The 24,611-nt window shown below is 40.6% G+C and overlaps 1 protein-coding gene across 6 annotated transcripts in view; it reads left to right on the forward strand.

Annotated features, from left to right (window-relative positions):
* Positions 1–12,538: 12,538 nt before the first annotated feature.
* LOC126278139 (uncharacterized) overlaps positions 12,539–24,611 on the forward strand; it is a 219,808-nt gene continuing 207,735 nt past the window's right edge. For 3 of the 6 annotated variants that reach the window (XR_007550657.1, XR_007550655.1, XM_049978041.1), the window contains exon 1: positions 12,573–12,712. The gene's annotated coding sequence lies outside the window, so the exon portion shown is untranslated. Of the gene's footprint in view, positions 12,713–24,611 lie in introns of all 6 variants that reach the window. The other 3 variants (XR_007550660.1, XR_007550662.1, XR_007550664.1) reach the window with 3 other exon arrangements.

A 24,611-nucleotide genomic window follows, 5' to 3' on the forward strand; every position in this document is an offset into this window, starting at 1 on the left:
TATTAGACGTTCATGTACTCTACTTTTGCTATAAATATGAAACAGTTCATTCCTGTTATCACTACATTAGATACGAGTGGAATGGCTTACTAGTATAAATATTGATCAGAATGTGTAATGTAATGAAATTGTGAATTTGTATTAGCATATAAGAAGTAAACAGAGGTAGTGTAGAATTAAGCTAGAGGAGTTCAGTGAACCGAACATTACATGTAGTGTCATAGGATTGATAAGCAAAACAAGAAGCTAGTGATTCAGCTCTCATGAGCATTTAAATAATAAAACCTGTACACTGTATAATTGTAAATGGAAAATACAGGGAGCAGCAGCGAAACCTGCATTTTTTAAATGAGTGTAAAATAAACATGGATACAGATATCAAAATTTTATTCATACAAACTTATTCTACATTTAAAATCACTTAAGAAACATCAACACATTTTTTTCATTGTTTGACAATAACATCAGCAAGATGGCATCCTTCTGGTTCACGGCATTCTCGCAGGCGATTTACGAAGCTGTTCATCACATGATGGAGCATGTAAGGTGCCTCTTAGTGAGGAAGACATTTTTACCAGTTTTAATAAAGTAATGTCTCTTATTGATGTATTCACAATAGTTAGGAAGTGTTGTAGTCCGTAGCCGGCCATGAATCGGAGAGCATTTCCCTCACTGTCTGGCTAGGTGACGGAGCGAACATACATCGCGTGTAGTGGGATGGAGCTCGATGCTGGACCGTAGCAACAAGCGTTAGCCTGGGAAATACACATGACGGCAAGTACCGCCATCTTGGCGCCAAAGTCACCACTTTTGTTTATTTATATTTAATAATTAAAGTCATTCATGACAACATGTATACTAGGAGGAGCCTCTGGATGTTTAAAACTATTTATCATAATTTTACCTCATTAAAATTAACACCCGTTCATTAACAAATGCATATCTTAGTAAGTATGAACTTGATCGGAAATCCACGAACTATGACGAAACTAGTAAGAGATACAGACTGCGCGCCAAAGTCGGCAGTCGGTGTTAAGAGCTCTTCCTGTCTTGTTCGATGGTAGCCATGCTCTCGGTTATGAATAGTTTGTGACGTGTTTCATTATTGATCTAATAGGAATAAAAGTGATGTTACGGCATTCTGAATGTTAATTTCGAGTAAATAGATACCCCAAAGTTGATCGACAGCAATTTCAGATAATTAGCTTCCACCGACAGAGACATCCAATGCACCAATGAAGAAAATGCACGGGACGACATTTACGAGAGCTACACCACGCACAGGTAGGAGGAAATCCAATGACACGACCCACCAAGGAGGATCAAGGAAGGTCCAACTTACACTCACAAATTCCAGGTGGAAATGCTGACCAGTCATAATGTACATCACATATACCATCCTCTACAGACTCACAGTTAAGCTGAGTAATAACATTATCTGTTTAGAAGCAAGGAGATCTTGCAAGCATACCCTGAGGAATTCTTTCTATTTCCAGCCGGATTCTTGCTTTGAGATCACCAATGTTATGAGGTCATTCTTCATACACTTTGCTCTTACTGTAACCCAAAAGAAAAAATCGCAAGTTGTAAGGTCGGGTGAATGGGGGGGCCAAGCAATCGCTCCATTCTTGGAAATCACCCACGTTAGGAAAAACTTTATTGAGAACATTAATGCACACATGGGCTGTGTGATTTGTTGCTCCATCTTGATGAAATAATGTTTCATCCTTCACTGCATACTGATGAAGCTGAGGTATGAAGAATGTCCTTAACATTGTTGAATAGCGCTCACCATTCATTGTAACAGATTTCCCTCTTTCATTCTCAAAAAAATAAGGGCCTATTATTCCCAATGAGGACATTGCATACCAAACTGTTACCTTGGTTGAGTGCAGGGGTTTTTCATGGATTTGGTGAGGCTACTGATCACTCCAGTATCTAATGTTCTGTTTGTTCACATAGTCATTGAAGTGAAAATTGGCCTCATCTCTCATCCAGAGGTTGTGAATAAGCTCCTCATTTTATTCAATCATTTGCAAAAGACTTTTAACAGAAATGCTGTTGGACAACATAGTCATTGTTATTCAAAGTGTTAACCACTTGGATTTTGTATGGGTGGTGATGTAAGTCTAACCTCAAAATCCTTTGGACAGTCCTGTCAGAAACTCCAAGCACAATACTCTGTTTATGTGCTGATCTCTGGATGCTTCTTTCCACATCAATTCTTACACATTCCACATTCTTGGGATACACACTGACTTCGCTCGCCCACCTCTTTTCCTTGTTGTTTCACCAACATTTTCAAATTTTTGACCCAACTTTTTATTGAGTTAACCGAAGGCACCAGCCTGTTATGTTAATTTGAAAAGAGCACGGAAATGATGCTGAGCAGCTACATAGCTACCGCATTGGTAGAACACTTTCACTGCAAACGACTGTTGTTGCTTAGTCCACTGCTCCATGGCTACTGAAATGATTTGTGTTGGGGAACGCAGTGGTGACCTTGGTTACTCATCCCCCACTAAGTCCAGCACTTCCAAATACTAACAATAAATGAAAGTTTGACTGCTGCACCCTGTATGTGTAATGAGATTGTTCCAGAAGTAGCCTGAGAAAGACTCTGGCTGAATATTTTGAAGTGAAGAGGAATGTTGCACCGCAGTATGGAATTCTGGATGAACCTAAATTTTTTCCAAGTTTTTGCCCAGCAAGCACAATTCTGAGCTAAGATATTCATGAATACAGTGCAAATCAGGAAGGAAAGGCCATTGCTGTAATAGCCAGGCACACAACTGGGGCATTGCCACACAACACTTGAGCAGAGGATGCAGAATGAACTGCAACACAATGACCACACTAAAACATAATTCTGGCAGCACCATAGGCTGAAGTAAAACTGCATGACACACATGCAAGAGTGCCTCCACAACATCCAGTCAGTCCAGAAGGTGCTAAGCTGAAGATCTGAATGCAACAGTCGGGATGCCACAATGCAACATAGAGCACTGAAAAGCCTAGAAAAGGCACCAAATTTGTTCATTGTCATGACTTGGCAACATCATAGGGATGAGTTAACCAGTATAGTTTTGTAAGTTACATGATGACTTCAGCTACACTATACTACCCAGCCAGCCTGATGCACTCCACTGCCATGGATTGCTGTTACTGTCATCCTTGCTGCCGTTGACATAAGGACCTGAGCACCTTCGACCCACAATCCACTGAGGGTGGAAAGAAGGGGGGGAGGGGGGGCTAATCGAGGGTGGCCTGTGAGTTCCAGCCTCACACATTCTGGAAGAGATGCATTCATGGTGCCTTCTGGCTGCACCTGTGAGCAGCTACTGGTGTTGTGGGTCTCTCATGCTAGGAAGCCTGGGCATATGTCTGCATGGTTATTGTCATCCCATGCAGAGTTGTTTCCCACTGATCAGGGCCCAAACAAAGACATCAATGAGAGTGCCTTGGTGGAATGATTCACCAAGCTGTTAGTGTCCTGGCTGGATGGGCAATGCCCGCAGTCCTTTTGGCTGGCATCCTGTACAGTGCTGCTCCCTGATCACAACAAGCAACATCGACACCTGCTGAGTCAGGCAAGTCAGCAACTCCCAGCCACACATGCCGCTCTGCCTGCCACTGGTCAATGCCATAGAGAAGCTATTTTGTGGAGTATAAATCCTTATAATATTAATTTATTCACAACCACTTCTGCCTTATGGACACCCATAGGTGTGCTAGGGGACCACATTTCTGCACTCAAATCATTGCATCCTGCAAATTTAGATGTTCCCTGGGTCTCCAAAAAGTGATGAAAACACTGAAAATTTTGTTGTCATACTGTTGTCAAAAAGGCTTAACTGTAGACCAAATCTATGTACAAACTGCACTTCTAAACTGTAAAGGTTTCTCAGAAATTTGTGTAAAGTGACTTCCAGGGTGTGAGAATGAAACAGACTGTTTTTAAGATATTTAAGCCATCATATGGTTTGAGAGAAGGTCCCATAATGTGGTACAATTGTTTGGATGTGTTTTTAAAATGTCTAGGTTTCAAAAGACATAAATGTAATTGATGCCTTTCAGTACTGATAAGTGCAAATTATGTGATCTATGTAATTGTGTTTGTTGATTATTTGCTAATTTTTGATAAAAGTAAAGAGAAAATGCAAGAAATCAAGAATGTGTTTTTGAAGCAGTTGCAAGTGAAAGACACACGTGAAGTCAAGAACCTAATTATCTGAAGAATATAATCTCTCTCAATGAGGAAGACTATACTTAATCTCTAGCTAAGAAATATGAGACTGAACTGTAGCAGCTACCCCTCAGGTCAGGATTCTCCGTGAGTAGTGGAGGCTGAGCAGGTGAGGTGGTGTCACTATAGGTGCATGAGACCAAGCTCAGGAGCTGGTGATGGTAACTGTCATATGCCCAAAGGCATCAGTTAAACACCATTGCCTGGAAACATATATTATTCATGATTTTACAGTACAGACTGTTTTCTGTGGCGTGGTGGAAGGTGCACTGAACTGCACACTCAAGTGGAAAATGGATGCAGCATGCTGTCATTGAATAGGTCAGGACCCAACAGCGGTGTCGTGTGGGTAGCCAGTTCAGGAGACTGCAAGCACAAGCCTACTGTGGCTCACCAGTAACTAGTGCAGCCTGCCTCCATGATCTCAGAGATGGATGGATGCTTAATTTTGTGCTAACAGCATATGATAGACAGCAAGTGTTATGAATGCAGAAGCCCAGTACCCAAATCAGCAGCATTGCATATAGCCAGCGGGGCTGTGCTATGTACAGCCAGGGAGGCAGTACTCAGGTGCCTCGGGCAACAGGTTGAAGGTGGTAATTTACAGTCACTTCATACTGCCCTTCACCAGGGTTAATTCTGGATACATTGAATATTTTTATATAAAAGTCTGACGAGCCTGTTAAAGTGGGTAAGGACAACTCAAGGCAGTGAGAATTGCAAGATATAACTTTACCAAAAATTCATATTACCGTATACTGAAGTACACTACCATTTTGTGAATGAAATCATAGACATTTATAGAGTAGATAAAATAACCTAGCAGAAACTTTACTAAATATTTTAGTGTCGATAAATATATAAATATTTATAATACTAAGACTTAGACTTTTAATGCTAAAATCATTCAAAAGCTGTGGACTGTTTGGTGCGCAATGGAGAGAAGAGTGTTAGAAATGACTAGGATGGAAAGAAAAACAAACAGCCCACAGTGCAAACTGTGGAATACAGTAAAGTCGAATAACTTCATTTGCTACAAGTCCACTCCTTAATATTTTTTCTGTTTCTGTAATCAAAATTCTTATCTAGCTGATAAATCATTGAACATCATTATTCAGTAGCATACCATGTTTAAGTTATGCTGATTCAAAGGGTAAAATTAATTTTTCAAACATTTTCCTTTAAGAAGTAGCTGTAATTTACAATGTTCTCTTGCCATGTGATTATAAAACTGTCGTGAGCTAATGACTGTTTGTATATATAGTGACTTAGCTCTTTAGAATTCTCCAAATTCCCTCTTCCCATTAAAAATTTTACTTTTTCTGAAAAGTCATTTTCAGTAACTAAAGAGTTATTAGTTATTAAATGTTCTACCATCCAGAAAGTGCTTTAGATATTTGAGCATTTAATCTTGTTTGCTTCCAAGAACTGATGTCATAATTTTGTTGCTTGTATTTTTCTGATTCATAAACAATTTCATTATTGAAATAGTTTGTTAATTAAGAGATTAAGCACATTAGGAAAACTATGCACTTCTGAAATTTACATGAATCTTGATAAATCCCTGCAGAGGTATACATGTTTAACAAAATTGTCCATATGACTTTATTAACTTTACAGTCACCTATCACACTGATAAAACAAATTATTACCTGGTTTTCTCTGTAATATTGTTCCTACTAATTTTGACATTGTCCTTTGTACAAATTCAAATGTTTTTACTGACTTCGCTAAGTATTCTTCCACTTGTCATTATATAAAACCACCAGACAATAAATTTGGCAGTTGGCACCTAATTATTAAAGTGTTAACATCTATATGCCAGTCAACATCAGTGTAAACATATTTCTCAAAGTTCGTCAAACAGGACGTCTTTAGTTATCAACATAGTAATATCTCTGCATGAAATGCATTCGTAAAGCTTCAGTGACTCAATCTGAGAACTATTTATAATTAATACTATTCCACTGAATGGTGATTTGTAAAGAACTATTGTTTGTAGAAACACAGGTGCCATATTCAATATGGAAATGTGTACTTATGAAATTGCCACTGTCTAGAGGTTATTCACAGTGTAGTAGCTAATGTAGTTTACTGGTACTATTGCTTTGGAAGAAAGTGGGCTGATCAAACAAGGATTAGAAATTACCTTTTTGACAAAATGAAAAGATAATTGATAGAATGAAATGATCATCACCAAAAAATTCTTCAGAATAACACAACTTTCTGTTAATTGCATCTACGTTCTTAACTTGATGTTTTATTTACACTGTATCTTTTATTATATTTACGTAAGTTATATCTAAATTATATACAATTTGACACATTCCATATCCTTGCTACTCACTTTCTATCTGGATCTGTGGCACACAATATAAATAAATAAATAAAATAAAAAAGGAATGTGTTTTGACACTAATAAATGCAAAGTAGTCTCAAGTGTAAATCAGTGGTATCATCTCCATCATTGAACTATTTCAGTAAATGAGATCTCAAATAATCCAGGGTTACTGAAGACTTGCAGCAGTACAACCAGGTTAGTAGCTTTCCAACTGCAGTGGAAAATGTAATTATGACTGTTCAAAAATTAAACATAGGTGGGCAGGTACATACAGCAAAGTTAATGGATGGTTGAGGGATGAAGGAAATACTTGCATCTGTTTTTAGCAGAATCCTAGAAACATATTCTGAGTTCAAAAATTATGATCTGGCTCGAACATAATTACTTTCTCTGTAAGAATCAGAACATGTTCCAAACATTTTAGTCATGTGAAAATCTGTCTCTTTATGCAGTTTCCTCAGTGCCATGAGTAGATGAAACTAGATTCATTCTGTGCTTCTGGACTTTTGATTCAGTACCGTTTTGGCTGCTTCTATATTAAATACATTCCTATGGTGTATCTAATGAGGATTGTAACTACACTGAAAAGCACCATGCTTTGCTAGGTGGAGAATCATACACTGACACTGAAGTAATATCTCTTGTGCTGCAGGGAAGTTAAATAGAATCATTGCTCATCATGTTATACATTGACTGAACTGATACTACTATGTGAAAAATATTGGTCCTTGACAACAACCTAATGGACAGTAGGCTGATGACTTTGGAATTTACGCAGAAGCAAAAATTAATGTTCTTCACTGAAAAGCACAAGGAGAGGGCATTAAGCATTATGGGTTGTCAAATGTCTGATAATGATGATTATAAGACTCTACTCCAAAAAAGGGTATATATTATGCATGTATTCAAATAATCCCTCAGGTTGATAAAATCATTTGAAAGGTAAGAAAAAAAGAAGAGTATGTCAAAGGTTATCATAGTGAGATATTTATAGAGATTTTTTAGACAACCTAGAAAAAAGTCCCTCACAGAGTCTGAAATCATAGCCACACTCTAGAAACCAGAAATCTTTGATTAACCAATCACTGAAATATATGACCCATCAAAAGGGGCAAGTTATGTAAAGTACATAAATTATTTTATATGCCAAATGACAAGAGGACTGTGTAGTTACCAAATGTTATTGTAGTGTCAACCTTTATAATTACAAGGGATGACCATGGTTCAAAAATAGCCTACCCTTTGTCTGAATTCAAAAAATCTAGAAGCTTCTTAGGCCTTTCAGTGTAGTACCTTTCATCTTCGATAGCCTTCTGAAATACCTACAACCAGGCAAACCTCATATACTGATGAACAGGGAGTGCCCAGCACTGTTGAGGGTGATTGTATAACATTGCATGAAATTGGGAAAAGAAATCACTCATGAGTTCCTAAGTGTCACAACCACAGGAAGTTAAAAAGATTGGAGTACAGTGATCAAACAGCTATCCATGAGCAACACATTTCTGCAGCGATTTCTAAGCAACACTTGAGGTGGTTTTAGAGCAATGCCTCTGGATACTGGATGACTAGAAACATGTCATATGGAGTGATGAAGCACACTATAGCTGTGGCAATTTGATGGAAGAAGAACGTTAGTTGCTATCATGTTAGTGCCAATAGTGAAGTGCAGAAAGCAGTGATATGGTATGGGGGTGCTTTTCATGGTTAGGAACTGGTCACCTTACAGCACTTAAGAAAACACTAAATGCAGAATGATATGAACACGTTTTACAGCACTGATATGCATCTGGCCATCTAGATTAAGTTTTCCACGATTTTCCTAAATCGCCCCAGACTATTGCCGGAACGGTTTCTTTGAAAGGGTATGGCCAGTTTCCTTCCCTGTACCTGAAACTTTTTGAGCTTTTGCTGCATCTCTAGAGACCTCAATGTCAACCGATGTTAAACCCTAATCTTCCTTCCTTCCTTAAGCATTGTGTACTATGTACAGTAGAGAAACAGTTTGGAGGCAACAAATGTGTGTATCAGCATGGCAATGTGCCCTGCTGTAAAGCAGCATGTGCATGGCAATGGTTTGTGGACAGTGCCATTTCTGAAATGGAATGGTTTGCCCAGACATCTGACCTGAATCCAATGGAATATCTTTAAGATATATTAGAGCACCAACTTTGCTCCTAATCCTAGTGTCAGCCAAGTTGTTTCCATTTTCTGCACAATACAAAAGAGCTTGAAAGGGGACAATGGATGTCAGGAATTGAACTCAGTTATAAATAGTAGGGTGAGTCAAGAATAGTTCCCAGTTTGGTTGGAATCCATCCAGCACTTGAAGAAGACGGCTTGGTCAGTTGTCAAAATATTGTGCAGAAAATGGAAACTTGGACGAACATACAGAATTAATTAGTTAGCCGCAACTGGAATCAATTAACTTACACAAATACCTGGACATAACATTTGCAGGGGTATGAAATGAAAAAGTCACGTAGGCTTAGTCACAGGTTAAGCAGCTGGTAGACTGTGGTTCTTTGGTAGGATACAGGAAAAAGGAAATCATTCTACAAAGGAAATTTTTTACAAAATACTCGTGCAGAGAATCCCAGAAGATTGCTTAAGTGTGTGGAACCTGTGCCGACTAGGACTAACACGGAACTGAAAGTATACAAAGAAGGGCACTGTGTTTGATTACCAGATTATTTGATCCATGGGAAACTATCTTGATGAAGATCAAAAACCTTAACTGGCAAATGCTCAAAAATAGACATAAATAGTATTGTGAAAACTTTAAGCAAGGAATCTAGGAATATATTGCAATGCCTTACATATTGTTTCCAAGGGATCAGATTGACAATATCTGACTAAATTACATTGCACATTGAGACATTTAAGCAATTGTTCATCCCACATCCATATGATAATGAAATGAGAAGTAGCCCTAGTAAGTGATAGAATAGGAAGTAATCTCTACCATGTACTTTCAGAATGTGGATGCAGTGCTACATTCTTTTTCATTTTACCGTTTCTCCCCTAACTTGTCTACATCTACATACATACTCCGCAATCCACCATACGGTGTGTGGCGGAGGGTACCTCGTACCACAACTAGCATCTTCTCTCCCTGTTCCACTACTAAACAGAACGAGGGAAAAATGACTGCCTATATGCCTCTGTACAAGTCCTAATCTCTCTTATCTTATCTTTATGGTCTTTCTGCGAAATATAAGCTGGCGGCAGTAAAATTGTACTGCAGTCAGCCTCAAATGCTGGTTCTCTAAATTTCCTCAGTTGTGATTCACGAAAAGAACATCTCCTTTCCTCCAGAGACTCCCAGCCGAGTTCCTGAAGCATTACCGTAACACTCGCATGATGATCAAACCTACCGGTAACAAATCTAGCAGCTCGCCTCTGAATTGCTTCTATGTCCTCCCTCAATCCGACCTGATAGGGATCCCAAACATTCGAGCAGTACTCCAGAATAAGTCATATTAGTGTTTTATAAGCGGTCTCCTTTACAGATGAACCACATCTTCCCAAAATTCTACCAAAGAACCGAATAATGGTTCTGTGTTATTAACATCCACGTCTGACAGCTTTGGATGACAAGATGATATCAACAAAGGATTTGTTTTAAGAGTGACTGCAATAGAGAGCTATTAAATTGTGACATCAATGACCAGACATTCATAGATTATTTTTCTATTTTCTGTCAAGACATGTGGTTCAATGGTAAGAGATACATGAAAATTAAGTTTTATGAGTATAAATTTAGATTTTCTTTGATTTTCCTAAATCACTTAAGTTAAAACAAGGTTGGTTCCTTCAAATGGGCACAAACGATTTTCTTCCCCAATTCAGGCTCGCATTCCATCTCTTCGTTGATGGCATGTCAAACCCTAATCTTCCATTTTTTCCTTAACTTTTCCTCTGCTCTTTTATCACTGTAACCATGGCTCATCAGCTACACCTGTCAGCTAATAAGTTACTGAAGTGGACAGGTCATACCAATAGCAGTTTAATGTGCTATTCGAGAAAACTGTACTCTTTGGTACATTATGCAGCAACCATTATGCTATTGTGTAACATGCATATTTGAACCATCAGCAGTTTTTATTTTAAACCCAGACATCCACCAGGTTTGGTGTTGAACCATCATCATGGATGAAGGGTTAAAATGATTTAAGCCATCATATTACATTAGTCATTATTTACAATGTGTTGTTCATGTGATAAATGTAAATATAAGACACAGGACTTTAAAAGCAAGCAAACGAATACTAAATGTATACAGAGCAGTACTGACATTATGTCATTGCTGACAGGGGCGTGCTGGTATAATAGGTGCACTTGCAGTAACAACAGATTCTGCTGAACTGTTGGTCCAGGCAGTGGTTCAAATGTAGTGGCAATTTTGGGTATTGAGCTACATGATCCGTAACTGCCATAAGGTTGGGGAGCCTGTCAACCCCGTACGGATCCCGTATTTCAGTGTCTACTGGCTTTTCCCTTTGATGCCAGTTTCTCATGCTGGTGTCACTAGCAGCACTACTCTCTTCAGGGGATGTAATTCTATTGCATATCAAATGTCATTTTCAAAGCCAAACCATTAGCCTTCTTCAAATGCCGGATCTCAGCCTAACGACGTCCCTTTTTCGGTTTTGAAAAAGAAGTTTTCGTGCTGTTTTTATCATCCAGAATTAACAATACACTTCTTATGTACAGATGAGTAGGCTGCTATTCAGAACAAAGCTTAATATCTTCTTTTCGTCTCGTTTATGTCCTGTGAATGATACTTCCAGTATCGATACCGGTAACGCTTATATTAATTCACCGTGAAAGGGGCAATTAAACCTGTCAATCAGTACTGTAACAAGAACAGAGTTGCTGTAGTCTTATTTTAACTACAGAGTTGACTAATGGCGCACCCGGTTAGATCAAAATTTCTCATCTCATAGCATTGTTTGGTGCTGAAAATCCATCATATCGTAAGAGAATATTCATGGTCATAATCATGGTTTTTCATCGCATGGAATTGTTATTTTTGCAACGTGTGTAGGACGGGTGCTGTGCGATGAAAGTAAACAGTGAAACGGGCCACTCAATGACGAGGATTCCACGAAGAAAAGGAAAAATGTTTGGTGTCGATCATAGGCCTTTTGTCGAAAAAAGCGTACAGGAGGGATAACTTTTCTACATCTCGGAGACTGAGCCCTTGGAAGCAGTGTCATTTGCTTTTGTTCTCTTTACGTTGAAATTTACGCAAGCAGAATAATTTTGGGGGAAATTTACGGTACCAAATACGTGTTAACTTAAGGGCTATCGGTCTGAAAATAACTGGTGACCATACATAACGATATGCTAATCATAAGCGATTTTATATTTTGGTTCCTAATCCAAGAGAGTGAACGCGTGCAAGAGCTTCATCATTTACCCGTGAACTAATACAGACATTAGGCTTTGACAGTTGGTCGTTGTGCACTTATATTTTGTTACTTTTAAGACACACAAAAGCCAAAATTTCTGTGCTGTTGGTTGGTTTTAATATATCAAACAAGTTCAGATGATTGCAACTCACATTCACTATTTCGTTTGGGCTTGGAAACTTTATATGAAAAATCCAGGAATAGAACTAATTTTATCGTATCAGGTCTACATCATCTACCTATCAAGGAACAACTGTAATTCAATTTTCATTGTTGTTTCCTCGAAAGTATATGTACACATGATTTTCAGTTGCTTCTGTTCGAATACCTTTACTGAAACTGTTGCCATTACTTAGTTGTCACCTAATTTTAGATTCTACCACCGGTGCAGGATCTGAGACCCATTAGAAGAACTTTTCTTGGTGGTGGCAAAAATGCCATCGCACCTAGCTTACGACGGAGATTGATTTTTGTTTAGTTTAGCGGCGGACCGCTAGAGAGCAGCTGCTCTGCGAGGAAGGGTAGGCAAAAGGCACGGCAAGCGGGTTGACAGAGCCATCTGCCCACAGTTACCTACACCTTATTTGAGAACATCAATGGCAGTGCACCTTACGAACTATTCGCGCATTGGCGAACAGCGCTTGAAGAGATGTGCGTCCTCTGTGTGAGAGGGTAACTTAGATGCGTTGCAGAATCACTGTAGAATCGGTAAGTTATGAAATGTTGCCTGTTGCGTTTCTTTGCGAATAGCGCATTGGCAAAAAGAAATTGCCGGTCCGATTGCATTTTTGTCGCTGTTTTCATGAGCGGTTTTTTTCTGCGTGTTTTTGATGTACGACTGCGAGTAATAATTTGTATCTTTAAACAGCAATGACGTACTTGGTGTTGAGATACTGTTTGCCGAAATTTTGTTAGATTTCACGAAAGGCATTTGAATTTCTAGTAAATAGTAAGTAAGTCACATTTGCGCACTTGTCATCGGCTCCCCCAGCCATGGGATGGGCATAACTTTACATTAGTATGTGGCAATGTATTTTATATTATAGCTTCACTCGTATAAAGGTAAACTCAACTGACCTGAAAAACGACGCCAGACTTGGTATAGGAATACAGATGATTGTAAGAGCTGCATTGTTGCGCTGCCTTTTGAAAATCATGACAGTCTGAAGTCTAAAATACAGTTCACACTGTAGGATGTAGTGATAAAAGCACATTTCTCGTCATAAATTAAATAAAGTGTATCTGTGTAGTGAGGTGACGCGGCAAAAAGAAATTGTTGCCTTATGTGAAAGGATCAACTTTCGACTTATTCAAAATTTATATACCACGAACATAAATGTGTGAAACACACAGTCTATATATAAAGCGCAAGTTCTTTAAGAAGGATAGCTCATTGTCTTTCGTACCCTGTCACTCCATATATTTTGCAGAGGTGGGGTGAAATTAATCTTAAACGACTATTACGAAGTTCTATGTCTTAACGAGAAGGAAACAACGGTAGTTCAAACGTTACAGTGAGAAGGACTGGCTTAATTACAATTAATTGTTTTTTTTTATGAAATTACGAATGTTGTATTATTGTAGAGTGGCTTCTGACTAGTATCAGTAAATAAAAATGTAACTTTGTGCAGCTGCCCAAATATAAGTGTTTAGAGCTTGCTATATTTAAATATGTTGTTAGCGTCTACAATGTAGATAACTGAGTTTGTGAGAAAAGAAACCGCACATCATATCCTCTCTAATTACGTCGAAATCAAATAACCTTGACTGCTAGAATTATTTGTTTGGTTCCTCTGGCATGAGAAGACATTTGTCGACATTCAGATGTCGCAAACATGTTTCTGATTAGAAATTTGTTATGTCTGAAGTTACTGCGTACAGTTTCGGTGCATTCCCTTGTACCTTTTTCATCGATGTACACTTTGTCATTGATGAGTACGGAAGCATCCGTTCATTGTGTTGTCTCTCGCTAGTTAGCACGAGTTGAACGAACAATTAATGCCTCCCGCGTGAACCAGTGCTATAAACAGAATACGAACGCGGCAAAACTCGTAACGCCACTGAGAAAACATCGAGACATCGTCAGCGGTTATACTTTATTTAGCGTTAACTGTTTCATTTTAACTCCCTTGGTTTCGATAGGCAAAAAATAGCTGGTAGTAACGAGGAGGATTACACTGATGAAAACAGAATGTGTTAGTTTTGGTATTCCTAATTACGTTATATTGTGTTGCTGCCTCGGAGACAGATTTGCTCACACGTTATTTCTAGAGACACTTAGAAATTAACACCTGTGATTCACTGGTTTTAGTCAAACACGCTTTATTTATCGTGCATGGGATGCAATTATGGCTGAATGATGCCGTGTTTCCAGAGCGAGAAATTTAAAAAGTAAAGCACGGGATTGGGGAAGCGAAGACGCAGTTTTGCAGGTTTTTTAGTGGCTGCTGGAAACAGCACTGGGAGGAAGCTGGGTGGATAATTATCGCGTCAGGTTTCAACAGAAATAATGAGTAAGCTGTTACTAGCCACACAAATCTTGTAAGATTGCACATTGTACAATATTTGACACGCGCGATGATTTTCTAAAGAAGGCAAAGATGTCAAAGTAGGCTATTGTTAATGATGATCTTTCCTCAAGAAACCAGTAGCCATTGCTTGTTCGTCTGCCGCGTTGCCCCAGGCTACCCCGGCTGTCCGAGAGGTTTCGTCACACGTGTGTAACGTGCAGGTGATTAAAGCGTTCCCAATCACGCATATCGTTTCAAGACTTGCTTCTGTATTGCCAAACAGTAAATTACGTAACATCCGCAAAGGTAAAGGTCGACAGCTACAAAGAAAATTTAGAGATACCTCTTTTATTCGTCTCATCAGTCCAGTCTCTTTTCGGAAGTTGTAAAGTTACGGCGCATCAGTGCTATGTGAGGCAGTTATAATAACCCCTAAGAAAATGTGAAGTCTTCGCTACGCAACATAAATGTGCAATTGCGATAAACGGCAAACGATGATGTAAAGCAACCTCGTACACAATGCAGCAATTTAAGTTTTGACCGAAGTAAGATCGGAGCGGGCACCAAATATTGTGTAAAAGCATATTCACTTATTTCCTTTGGGTACTGTACTTTTTTAGGTGTTTTATGTCTCTTCGGTATAAGAGCAACACTCAGACGAGTTCAAGCTGTGGATATGGCTGCTTAATTAAAAGATTGAAAGTTCAAGAGCTCAAAATCTCATCGCGATCACTAGAGACGTAGCGCTAGCTAAAGTGAGCAAGGATAAGGAGAAAGAAGCTGCTACGCCCTGTCTAAGGAATCATTTCGGCATTTACGTTAAATTACTTAGAGAATCGTTGTTGTTGTTGTTGTGGTCTTCAGTCCTGAGACTGGTTTGATGCAGCTCTCCATGCTAATCTATCCTGTGTAAGCTCCTTCATAACGACGCCCTCTTGAGTAGTCCCCGCCCGGGGACTATTTTAGCTCCGGAGGACGACATCATCATTTAACAATACAGTGAAGCTGCATGTCCTCGGGAAAAATTACGGCTGTAGTTTCCCCTTGCTTTCAGCCGTTCGCAGTACCACAACAGCAAGGCCGTTTTGGTTAATGTTACAAGGCCAGATAAGTCAATCATCCAGACTGTTGCCCTTGCAACTACTGAAAAGGCTGCTGCCCCTCTTCAGGAACCACACGTTTGTCTGGTTCATGGGGGAGGTGGGGGGGGGGGGGCAGAATCGTGGAAAACCTAAATTACGGTGACCGGTCAGGAACTTCAGTCTTTATCTCGCTCTGTGCTTGTTAACGGAACCGAATTAACTACGTCGTAATTCCATGTTAGAGAGAAAAACAACTTGCAAAGAGCTCGACTCACCTAGGAATTATACCATCATCAGTGAAAAACTAATAGAACAAACTTCACATTTCACGTACCTCGACTGTGAAATAGTTTAATAAAAATAAGAATATTAAGAAATACTATCAATTTTTGAACCTCTGTAGCAAGAGAAAAATTTATTTAATACATTTTTTTGAAGAAATACGTATGACGTTCTGCAACTGTATTTCGCCCTAAAGTGTAACAAAATAAGAGTAGCAAAAACAGACATAAATAAATTAAATTATGTTAAGCTAAGTTCAGGATGAACAAGGTGTTGTCAGATCTGGAAAGGGCATGTTGACGTAACGGAGTATCTGCCGTTGTCCTGTATGTAGAACAGGGGTGCCCAAACTTTTAGTTTACTTGGGCCACATTGGAAAAAGACAAGGATTTTTGGACCGCACATAATATTCTTAACACTAACAATAACCGCCGAGGAAAGAGAGAAACGCCGGCCTAAGTGGGCCGTGCGGTTCTAGGCGCTACAGTTTAGAGCCGAGCGACCGCTACGATAGCAGGTTCGAATCCTGCCTCGGGCATGGATGTGTGTGATGTCATTAGGTTAGTTAGGTTTAATTAGTTCTAAGTTCTAGGTGACTGATGACCTCAGAAATTAAGTCGCATAGTGCTCAGAGCCATTTGAACCAGAAAGAAACAAAACAGTATGGACCAACGAGAGAATAACATCATGGGGCGGGAGTTTCAGACTGAAAATATTTAACTTTATTCAACATAAACGGAATCGGCCCGCGGTTTGGACATCCCTGATGTAGGGATTTTGAAGATTACAGGGGAAGAGGAGGGTCAGCTTTCTGATAAACGAGATATTGGCGTGCATTTGACATGTTCATTTATATTAATTCTGCACTTCAGTATTTCTGTGTGAGTTCTACATCAATATTCAGCCATACCTCCCGTCAATCTGTTGCAATAGGGACACAGTACGAAAGCATTTTAAAAAGTGCGGGGAAGGAAAACGTCTGTGACTTTGCTGACGGAACCACCTGAGCATTCACCTCAAACCACGTGAAGTCAGAATCAGGATTATTTCACTTGCTGCTGTCACTGAAGCACCGATTTCAGATCTTTTGCATGAAATTCTGCGATTCACGTCCATCGCCATTACAAGGACAGTATTATTTTTCTATATTTGACGGGACTGGTACAAAATTAAAGTATCATTGAACTTACGATCTCAAGTGAACGAATTTATACTTCAGAAGCCATTGTTGCGTCGAGATTTCTGACCCATCCCTTGATTGCCTACACAATCGGCCTCTTATCTACTCTGTTGAATAAAAAACAATTGTTTTACTGCCAGGGCATTCTTTGATGTATTATGTATGCTGCTATCAAAACATGACTGCTCCATAAATTTTTTAGAATGGAAAATATCTTTTTATTTTTTTCATTTCAGATGAAATTCACGATCGATCGTATTATGATTTTAAAGGCAGTTAGCTGTTTGGATATCAGTCTCCCTATCGTTGGACGATCTGTCTGGAAATAATATCTTAATAAGAAAAGGGTGGCGTTTTCTCTCATATCATTCAACTCTTGCCTTCGTCCCAATGGACATATTAAAAGTTAAAACTTGTCTTGTTATCTAATAGGCGCGTCAGTCAAAAGAATGGAGGAAGGCAGTCTGACAGTGTGGGGATAGATCCATCCTGAGCTTGTTTTAGACGCTAGAGGATGGAAATGTATGCCACTCATTCTCATAACGCAAGAACTAGTGTTCTGCTTCTAACGGCAATGATTTAGGCCTAAGCGAAAATTCATATGCTGAACTGAGGTCAAAAGTTGATGTTCATAGCAACGATATTGTTCCCAAGTAAACGAAAGCTACTACAACCCAACGCGACTTCACTGATGTTGCTACAAGCGCCGTTTCTCGTCTCGTACAGAACTAGTTAAGAGTTACCATAGATAATTAATTTATGACTTTTATTAACATCTCACATTGTTTCAGACTAATTTATAAAGTCCTTGTAGCAACCATTTACACATAAAATACAACTTGGAGGAACACTCACTACAAATAGGATTCTAACCAGTAAACCCCGATTCTTTAAAGAGGCGAAATGCCATGTATAAAACAACTTCAAAAGTCTGATTACAAATGAGTTACTGTATTAAATATTTATATTTAAGCATATAAGCGAGAAAAAGTTTAGGAAATGTTTGAAACTATGTTTAAAGTTTGTTGGAAGTCGCTAAGTGCTCTCATTATGAAAAGCAGGATAATTTGCTCTCCATTTTAAGTAAACGTCTTCTAGGCAGCTCAGTGTTACCGACGTCAATCGCTGAACTACGTGTCGTAAAGTGATATGATTTTGCAGGTACTTGCAGTGGTGTATTAGGATACTGTCTGCAAACTGTGCTGCGAATAGAATTAGTAGTAAAGAAGTGATAAATTAAAACGCCATGCCTAATTCTGAAGTTTGACTACACGAGAAGCGAAAATGATTAAGCTATAACTTTTTTTCTTTCGTTGTTTTGTGGGGATACCAGCGAAAAGAAGTTACGCGAAGGTTTGAAAATATGTGTAAACTTTGCAGGAAGTCTTAAGTATCCTCTTTCTCAAATATTGGACGAATGAAGTCCGTGTATTTGCGCTCTGCCAGTTACGCTGCCGCAAGACAAACAGTTCCTGACTGTGTAACTTGTTTCATTGTGTTACACTTTTAACATAAGATTATACCTCTTAATGAGTAGATTATGACACCATTTTAAACTTTTATATTCGGTCAATAATTACGCGAAATACTGAAAATGGAATTTTTGTTGCCCCTACGCTGTAACTGGTACCGAGTTCCGGGATATCATTTTACTAATGATTACACACTGAAGCGCATGCATGTTCAAATACAGATGTATGTAAACAGGCAAAATACGTCACTGCGGTCGGCAACGCCTATGTAAGACAACAAATCTCTGGTCGAGATCGGTTACTGCTGCCACAATGTCAGGTTATCAAGATTTAAGTGAGTTTGAACGTGATGTTACAGTCGGCGCACGAGCGATGGACGCAGCATCTCCGAGGTAGCGGTGAAGTGGGGATTTTCCCGTACGACCATTTCATGAGTGTACCCTGAATATCGGAAATCCGATAAAACATCAAATCTCTGACATCGCTGCTGCCGGAAAGAGATCCCTGCAAAAACGGAACCAACGACGACTGAAGAGAATCGTTCAGCGTGACAGAAGTGCAACCCTTCCGCAAATTGCTGCAGATTTTAATTCAGGGCCATCAACAAGTGTCAGCGTGCGAACCATTCAGAAATGGTTCAAATGGCTCTGAACACTATGGAACTTAACATCTGAGGTCATCAGTCCCCTAGACTTAGAACTACTTAAACCTAACTAAGGACAGCACACACATCCATGCCCGAGGCAGGATTCGAACCTGCGACCGTAGCAGCAGCGCGGTTCCGGACTGAAGCGCCTAGAACCGCTCGGCTACAACGGCCGGCTGACACCATTCAACAGAACATCATCGATATGGGCTTTCTTAGGCGAAGGCCCACTCGTGTATCCTTGATGACTGCACGACATAAAGCTTTACGCCTCGCCGGGGCCCGTCAACACCGATATTGGACTGTTGATGATTGGAACCATGTCCCTGGTCGGACTAGCCTCGTTTCAAATTGTATCGAGCGGATGGACGTGTACGGGTATGAACACAACCTCGTGAATCCATGGACCCTGCATGTCAGCAGGGGACTGTTCAAGCTGGTGGAAGCCCTGTCATGGTGTGGGGCGTGTGCAGTTGGGGTGATAAGCGATCCCTGATACGTCTAGATACGATTCTGACAGGTGACACGTATGTAAGCATCCTGTTTGATCAACTGTATCCATTCATGTCCATTGCGCATTTCGACGGACTTGGACAGTTCCGGCAGGACAGTGCGACACCCCACACTTCCAGAATTGCTGCAGAGTTGCTCCAGGAACACACTTCCGCTGGCCACCAAACTCCCCAGACAGGAACATTACTGAGCATATCTGGGATGCCTTGCAACGTGCTGTTCAGAAGATATCTCCACCCTCTTGCATTCTTACGGATTTACGGACAGCCCTGCAGCAGTCATAGTGTCAATTTCTTTCAGCACCGCTTCAGACTTCAGTCGAGTCCATGCCTCGTCGTGTTCCGGCACTTCTTAGTGCTCCCGGGGCCCTCACGATATTAGGTAGGCGTACCAGTTTCTTTGGCTCTTTAGTGTATAAGACCAGCGACCCCGGCAATGCTTCACAATTGTTAAATATGTGTGAGAATTGGATATACGCCCTAATAATCTCCTTCTCTTCCTCTCTCCCTTCTTCTCTCCCCATCCTTCACTGTTCATCTTCTCCTCTCCCTCGCTCTGATCTTATTTATTGTTATTGCAAACGGACCCTTGATTGAGAATAGAAATTGAAATCAGTGGGTAAATCTACTGTAAATATTAGTACACATGGTATGAGAGAGAAGTTTCTAGCTGCTGGATCTGTGAGGATAGTAGCTTTAATGGCAATATTTGGCATGGTTTTAATCTACGAAAAGAGAGAATTATAAAGCAAGTTATAAACACAAGTTTCCGGTTTTCAATTAAAAATGACTTCGAAAAGGAAAACAACACCGCAAATTTTCACAACACAGGTAAACATGTTCGTCCTCGCTGCCAGATTAACAGAAAGTGGTTATTGTATAATCCTTCCAAACGCGGTCTACGCATTTCGTCAGTCTCCTTACCCGACGATCATGTTGATGGCTTGCGATGCACATTCACCGACCGATATTTCGACATCTCACCGGTGTCATTTTATCAAGTGAATAAATAAAACCCGAAATCAACAGATTGAAACTTCCTGGAAGATTAAAAACTGTGTGCCGGACCGAGACTCGAACTCGAGACCTTTGCCTTTCGCGGGCAAGTGCTCTACCATCTCTTTTTTTATCGCATTTTGTTCGCTATTGGTCGTTGTAATTGTTCGGGGCGGACGTCTAATGACGCTTGTTCAAGTTCGTCGTTGATCCATTAACTCAGTTCTTTTATTACAGAGGGTAGCTAACCCTCTGGCCAAACACGCTGTGCTACCGTGCCGGCAAATGTGTGCTGAAATGGGATTCGAACCCGGGATCGCCTACTTGCCAGACAGGTGCATTAACCACTGCGCCATCTGGAACACATCATCTGAGCTAACAAAGTACGACTCACGCCCCCTCCTCACAGCTTTGCTTCCGCCAGTACCCCGTCTCCTACCTTCTAAACTTCACAGGTCTCCTGCGAAACTTGCAGAACTAGCACTCTTGGAAGGAAGGATCTTGCGGAGACATGGCTTTGCAACATCCTGGAGAATGTTTCCAGAATGAAATTTTTGGAAATTTGTGGTAAGGTCTTATGGGACCAAACTGCTGAGGTCATCGTGCCCTAAGCCTACACTACTTAACTTCAACTAACTTTACGCTATGGAAAACACACACACTCACACACACCCATACCCGAGGGGGGACTCAAACCTCCGACGGGGGGAGCCGTACGGACCGTGACAAGGCGCCCCAAACCGCGCGGCTACCCTCTGTGGCTGAAATCTTCACTCTGCAGCGGAGTGTGCGCTGATATGAGGCGAGGGACTGTCGGAAGTAAAGCTATGAGGAGGGGGTGTGAGTCGTGCTTGGGTAGCTCAGATGGTAGAGCACTTCCTCTCGAAAGGCAAAAGTCCCGAGCTCGGGTCTCGGTCCGGCTCACAATTGTAATCTGCCAGGAAGTTTCATATCAGCGCACACTCCGCTGCAGAGTGAAAATTTCGTTCTGGAAACATCCCCCAGGCTGTGGCAATGCCATATCTCCGCAATATCATTTCTTCCAGGTGTGCAAGTCCTGCAAGTTTAGCAGGAGAGCGTCTGTGAAGTTCAGAAGGTAGGAGACGAGTACTGGCGGAAGTAAAGCTGTGAGGACGGGGCGTGAGTTGTGCTTGGGTAGCTCAGATGGTCGGTAGCTCAGCGTGTTCGGTCAGAGGAGTAGCGGCCGTCATAATTATTAAAAAAAAAAAAAAAAAAAAAAAAACTGGAGTTCGTGGATGAACTCGAAGAAGAATCATGGAAGGTCCGACACGAACAAATACAACTAACACTAACGAACAAAATGAGATAAAAAATAAAAAAGATGGTAGAGCCCTTCTTCTCGAAAGGCAAAGGTCCCGAGTTCGAGTCTCGGTCTGGCAAACAGTTTTAATCTGCCAGGAAGTTTCATATCAGCGCACACTCCGCTGCATAACGAAAATTTCATTCTGGAAATCAACTGAATGTTTGCAACACAACCAAATTACCACCAACCGACGTTAATTCAATAATCACAACACTCAAAAGGGACGATCACCACCGATAACACAATGAAATATCGCTTTCAGTTGTATTCTTTTTCGCAAATTATGAAGTTCATTGCGAATTTCTTGCTTTGTTATGAAAACATGCGACAGCAGTTCTGTCAAAGTGAACGTCATATTTTTTTTATGAAAGCATATGTCAGCAGAACTATCAAACCAACCATCACATTTCTTTCATCGAGATTTTCACACAAAAATGCCATCCAGATTTCCGACGTTTTCAGTGGATTTTGTAAAAATTTTCTCTGGTACAAACATTTTTTTACGAACACAACAAAAATATATCAACCAAATCGGTCGAGCCGATCTCTAGTGGTGATCTTTCATACATGCGGCATTTGATTTTAATTTATATAGATGTTGCGTCTGTTACTACAAATGAAACTCTCTCGATTAGCGTATGTTCGATTTTTCTTTTTTTCCCCTTTTTTTGTCTTTCGTTATTCTGATCGCTCACTCCAGTACTAAGAACAGTTGGTTAAATTTTGCATGCTCTCGATGCCGAGATCACTAGAAACGAAACGCACAGTTTTGCAAGAGAACCAGGCGATATCTGCCATGCCCATACTGAATGAAGCAATCGGGCATTCGTCAGAAACTCTCGGAAAAGTTAAACGCGTGCGGCTGTACGGGGATTTGACCACCACTTCTCTCGACTAAGACTCCAGTGTCGTAACTGTTGCGTCGCTTGGGTCTCCCTCAGTCTCCTAATGACAGTTAGCAGTATGAATGCAGCTAATTAGTTGAATTATGGCCAATTAATTCTCTCCTTCGCGACCGAGCAATGAACTGTTATCGACCGATGAATGAAAGCCTTTCGCTCTGCTGGTCACCGTTGGCATCGCAACGACAGGTGGTATAAATATGACGCTTTGGCTTCATAATCTGAAAAATTACTCAAAAAATGGCTCTGAGCGCTATGAGACTTAACTGCTGAAGTCCTCAGTCCCCGAGAACTTAGAACTACTTAAACCTAACTAACCTAAGGACATCACACACATCCATGCCCGAGGCAGGATTCCAACCTGCGACCGTAGCAGCAGCGCGGTACCGGACTGAGGCGCCTAGAACCGCTCGACCACAACGGCCGGCCGAAAAATTATTCCGTGGATAACATATCAGTTCTCGAACATCGAAATAAAACGTCATTCTTTTGATCAATGAGATATGAGCGGTGCCTCTACGTTGTATGTTAATCGATAGTTTTTTTATATAGCCCCATCTCATGTAACAGGGCAAAATTGGTTAATGTGTCTGACCTCGTGGTCTGTCTTGGTTAGTGAAAATGCAATACAACTGACTTATCTCCGGGAATTCACGTCGGTTTGAAGAGGAGTACACACTGAGGTGACAGAGGACTTCCAGCGACTTATTGAGTCCTTGCCACGTCGAGCTACTGCTCTACGTCCAGCAAAAGGAGTTCTGACACAATATCAGGAGGTATCCTATAAATTTCGTAGGATACCTCCTAATATCGTGTCGGACCTTCTTTTGCGGAGTATTGTGCAGCAACTCGTTGTGGCATTGACTCAATAAGACGTTCGAAATCTCTTGCAGATATATTGAGACATGCTGCCTCTATAGCCGTCCATAATCTCGAAAGTGTTTGCGGTTCGGGATGTTGTGCACAAATTGACCTCTCGATTATGCCGTATGAATGTTAAGTGAAATTTAAGTCAGACGATATGGGTGGCCAAATCGTTCGCTCGGACTATCGCGAATGCTCTTCAAACCAATAGCGAACAGTTGTGGCTCAATGATGTGATACAGTTATTTGGGAACAGCAAGTCCGTGAATGGCTGCAAATGGTCTCCAGCAAGCCGAACATAACCATTTCGGTTCAGTCCATTCCATGGAAACACATCCCACGCCATTGTGGAGCCACCACCAGTTTTTACAGTGCCTTGTTGACAACTTGGCTGGATGGCTTCGTGGACTCTGCGCCACCGGGGCTCCACTGACCAGTATCCATTGTCTCTGAACACCGTCCTTAAATGTGCAAGTTCCTTAGGCAAATTCTCTGGATCCGACACCATATGTGCCCTGTGCACAAGAGTTTTAAGTACACTTATGGTTTGGGATGGGTGATGGCAACTTGAAGAATGCAGGTACAATCAGTGTGAATGGGATTACGATAAACAGAATATCCCACCGAGCCGTCACTCTTCCGTTTAACCAAAACATCCGAGAATGGAAGGCAACCATCTTCCTCTAGTTCCATAGTAAATCGAATATTCTCATGGATGGAGTTAAGATGAAAAAAAAACCTCCATTAACTTACCTTCTCCGTGGAGACACACTATGGAAGTATCAATGGATACTCGACCCGGCAAATTAACAGCGCCTTCTCAAGTAGAGCCAGGAA

Source organism: Schistocerca gregaria, chromosome 1 (assembly GCF_023897955.1).
Source record: "Schistocerca gregaria isolate iqSchGreg1 chromosome 1, iqSchGreg1.2, whole genome shotgun sequence".
Classification (NCBI taxonomy): Eukaryota; Metazoa; Arthropoda; class Insecta; order Orthoptera; family Acrididae; genus Schistocerca; species Schistocerca gregaria.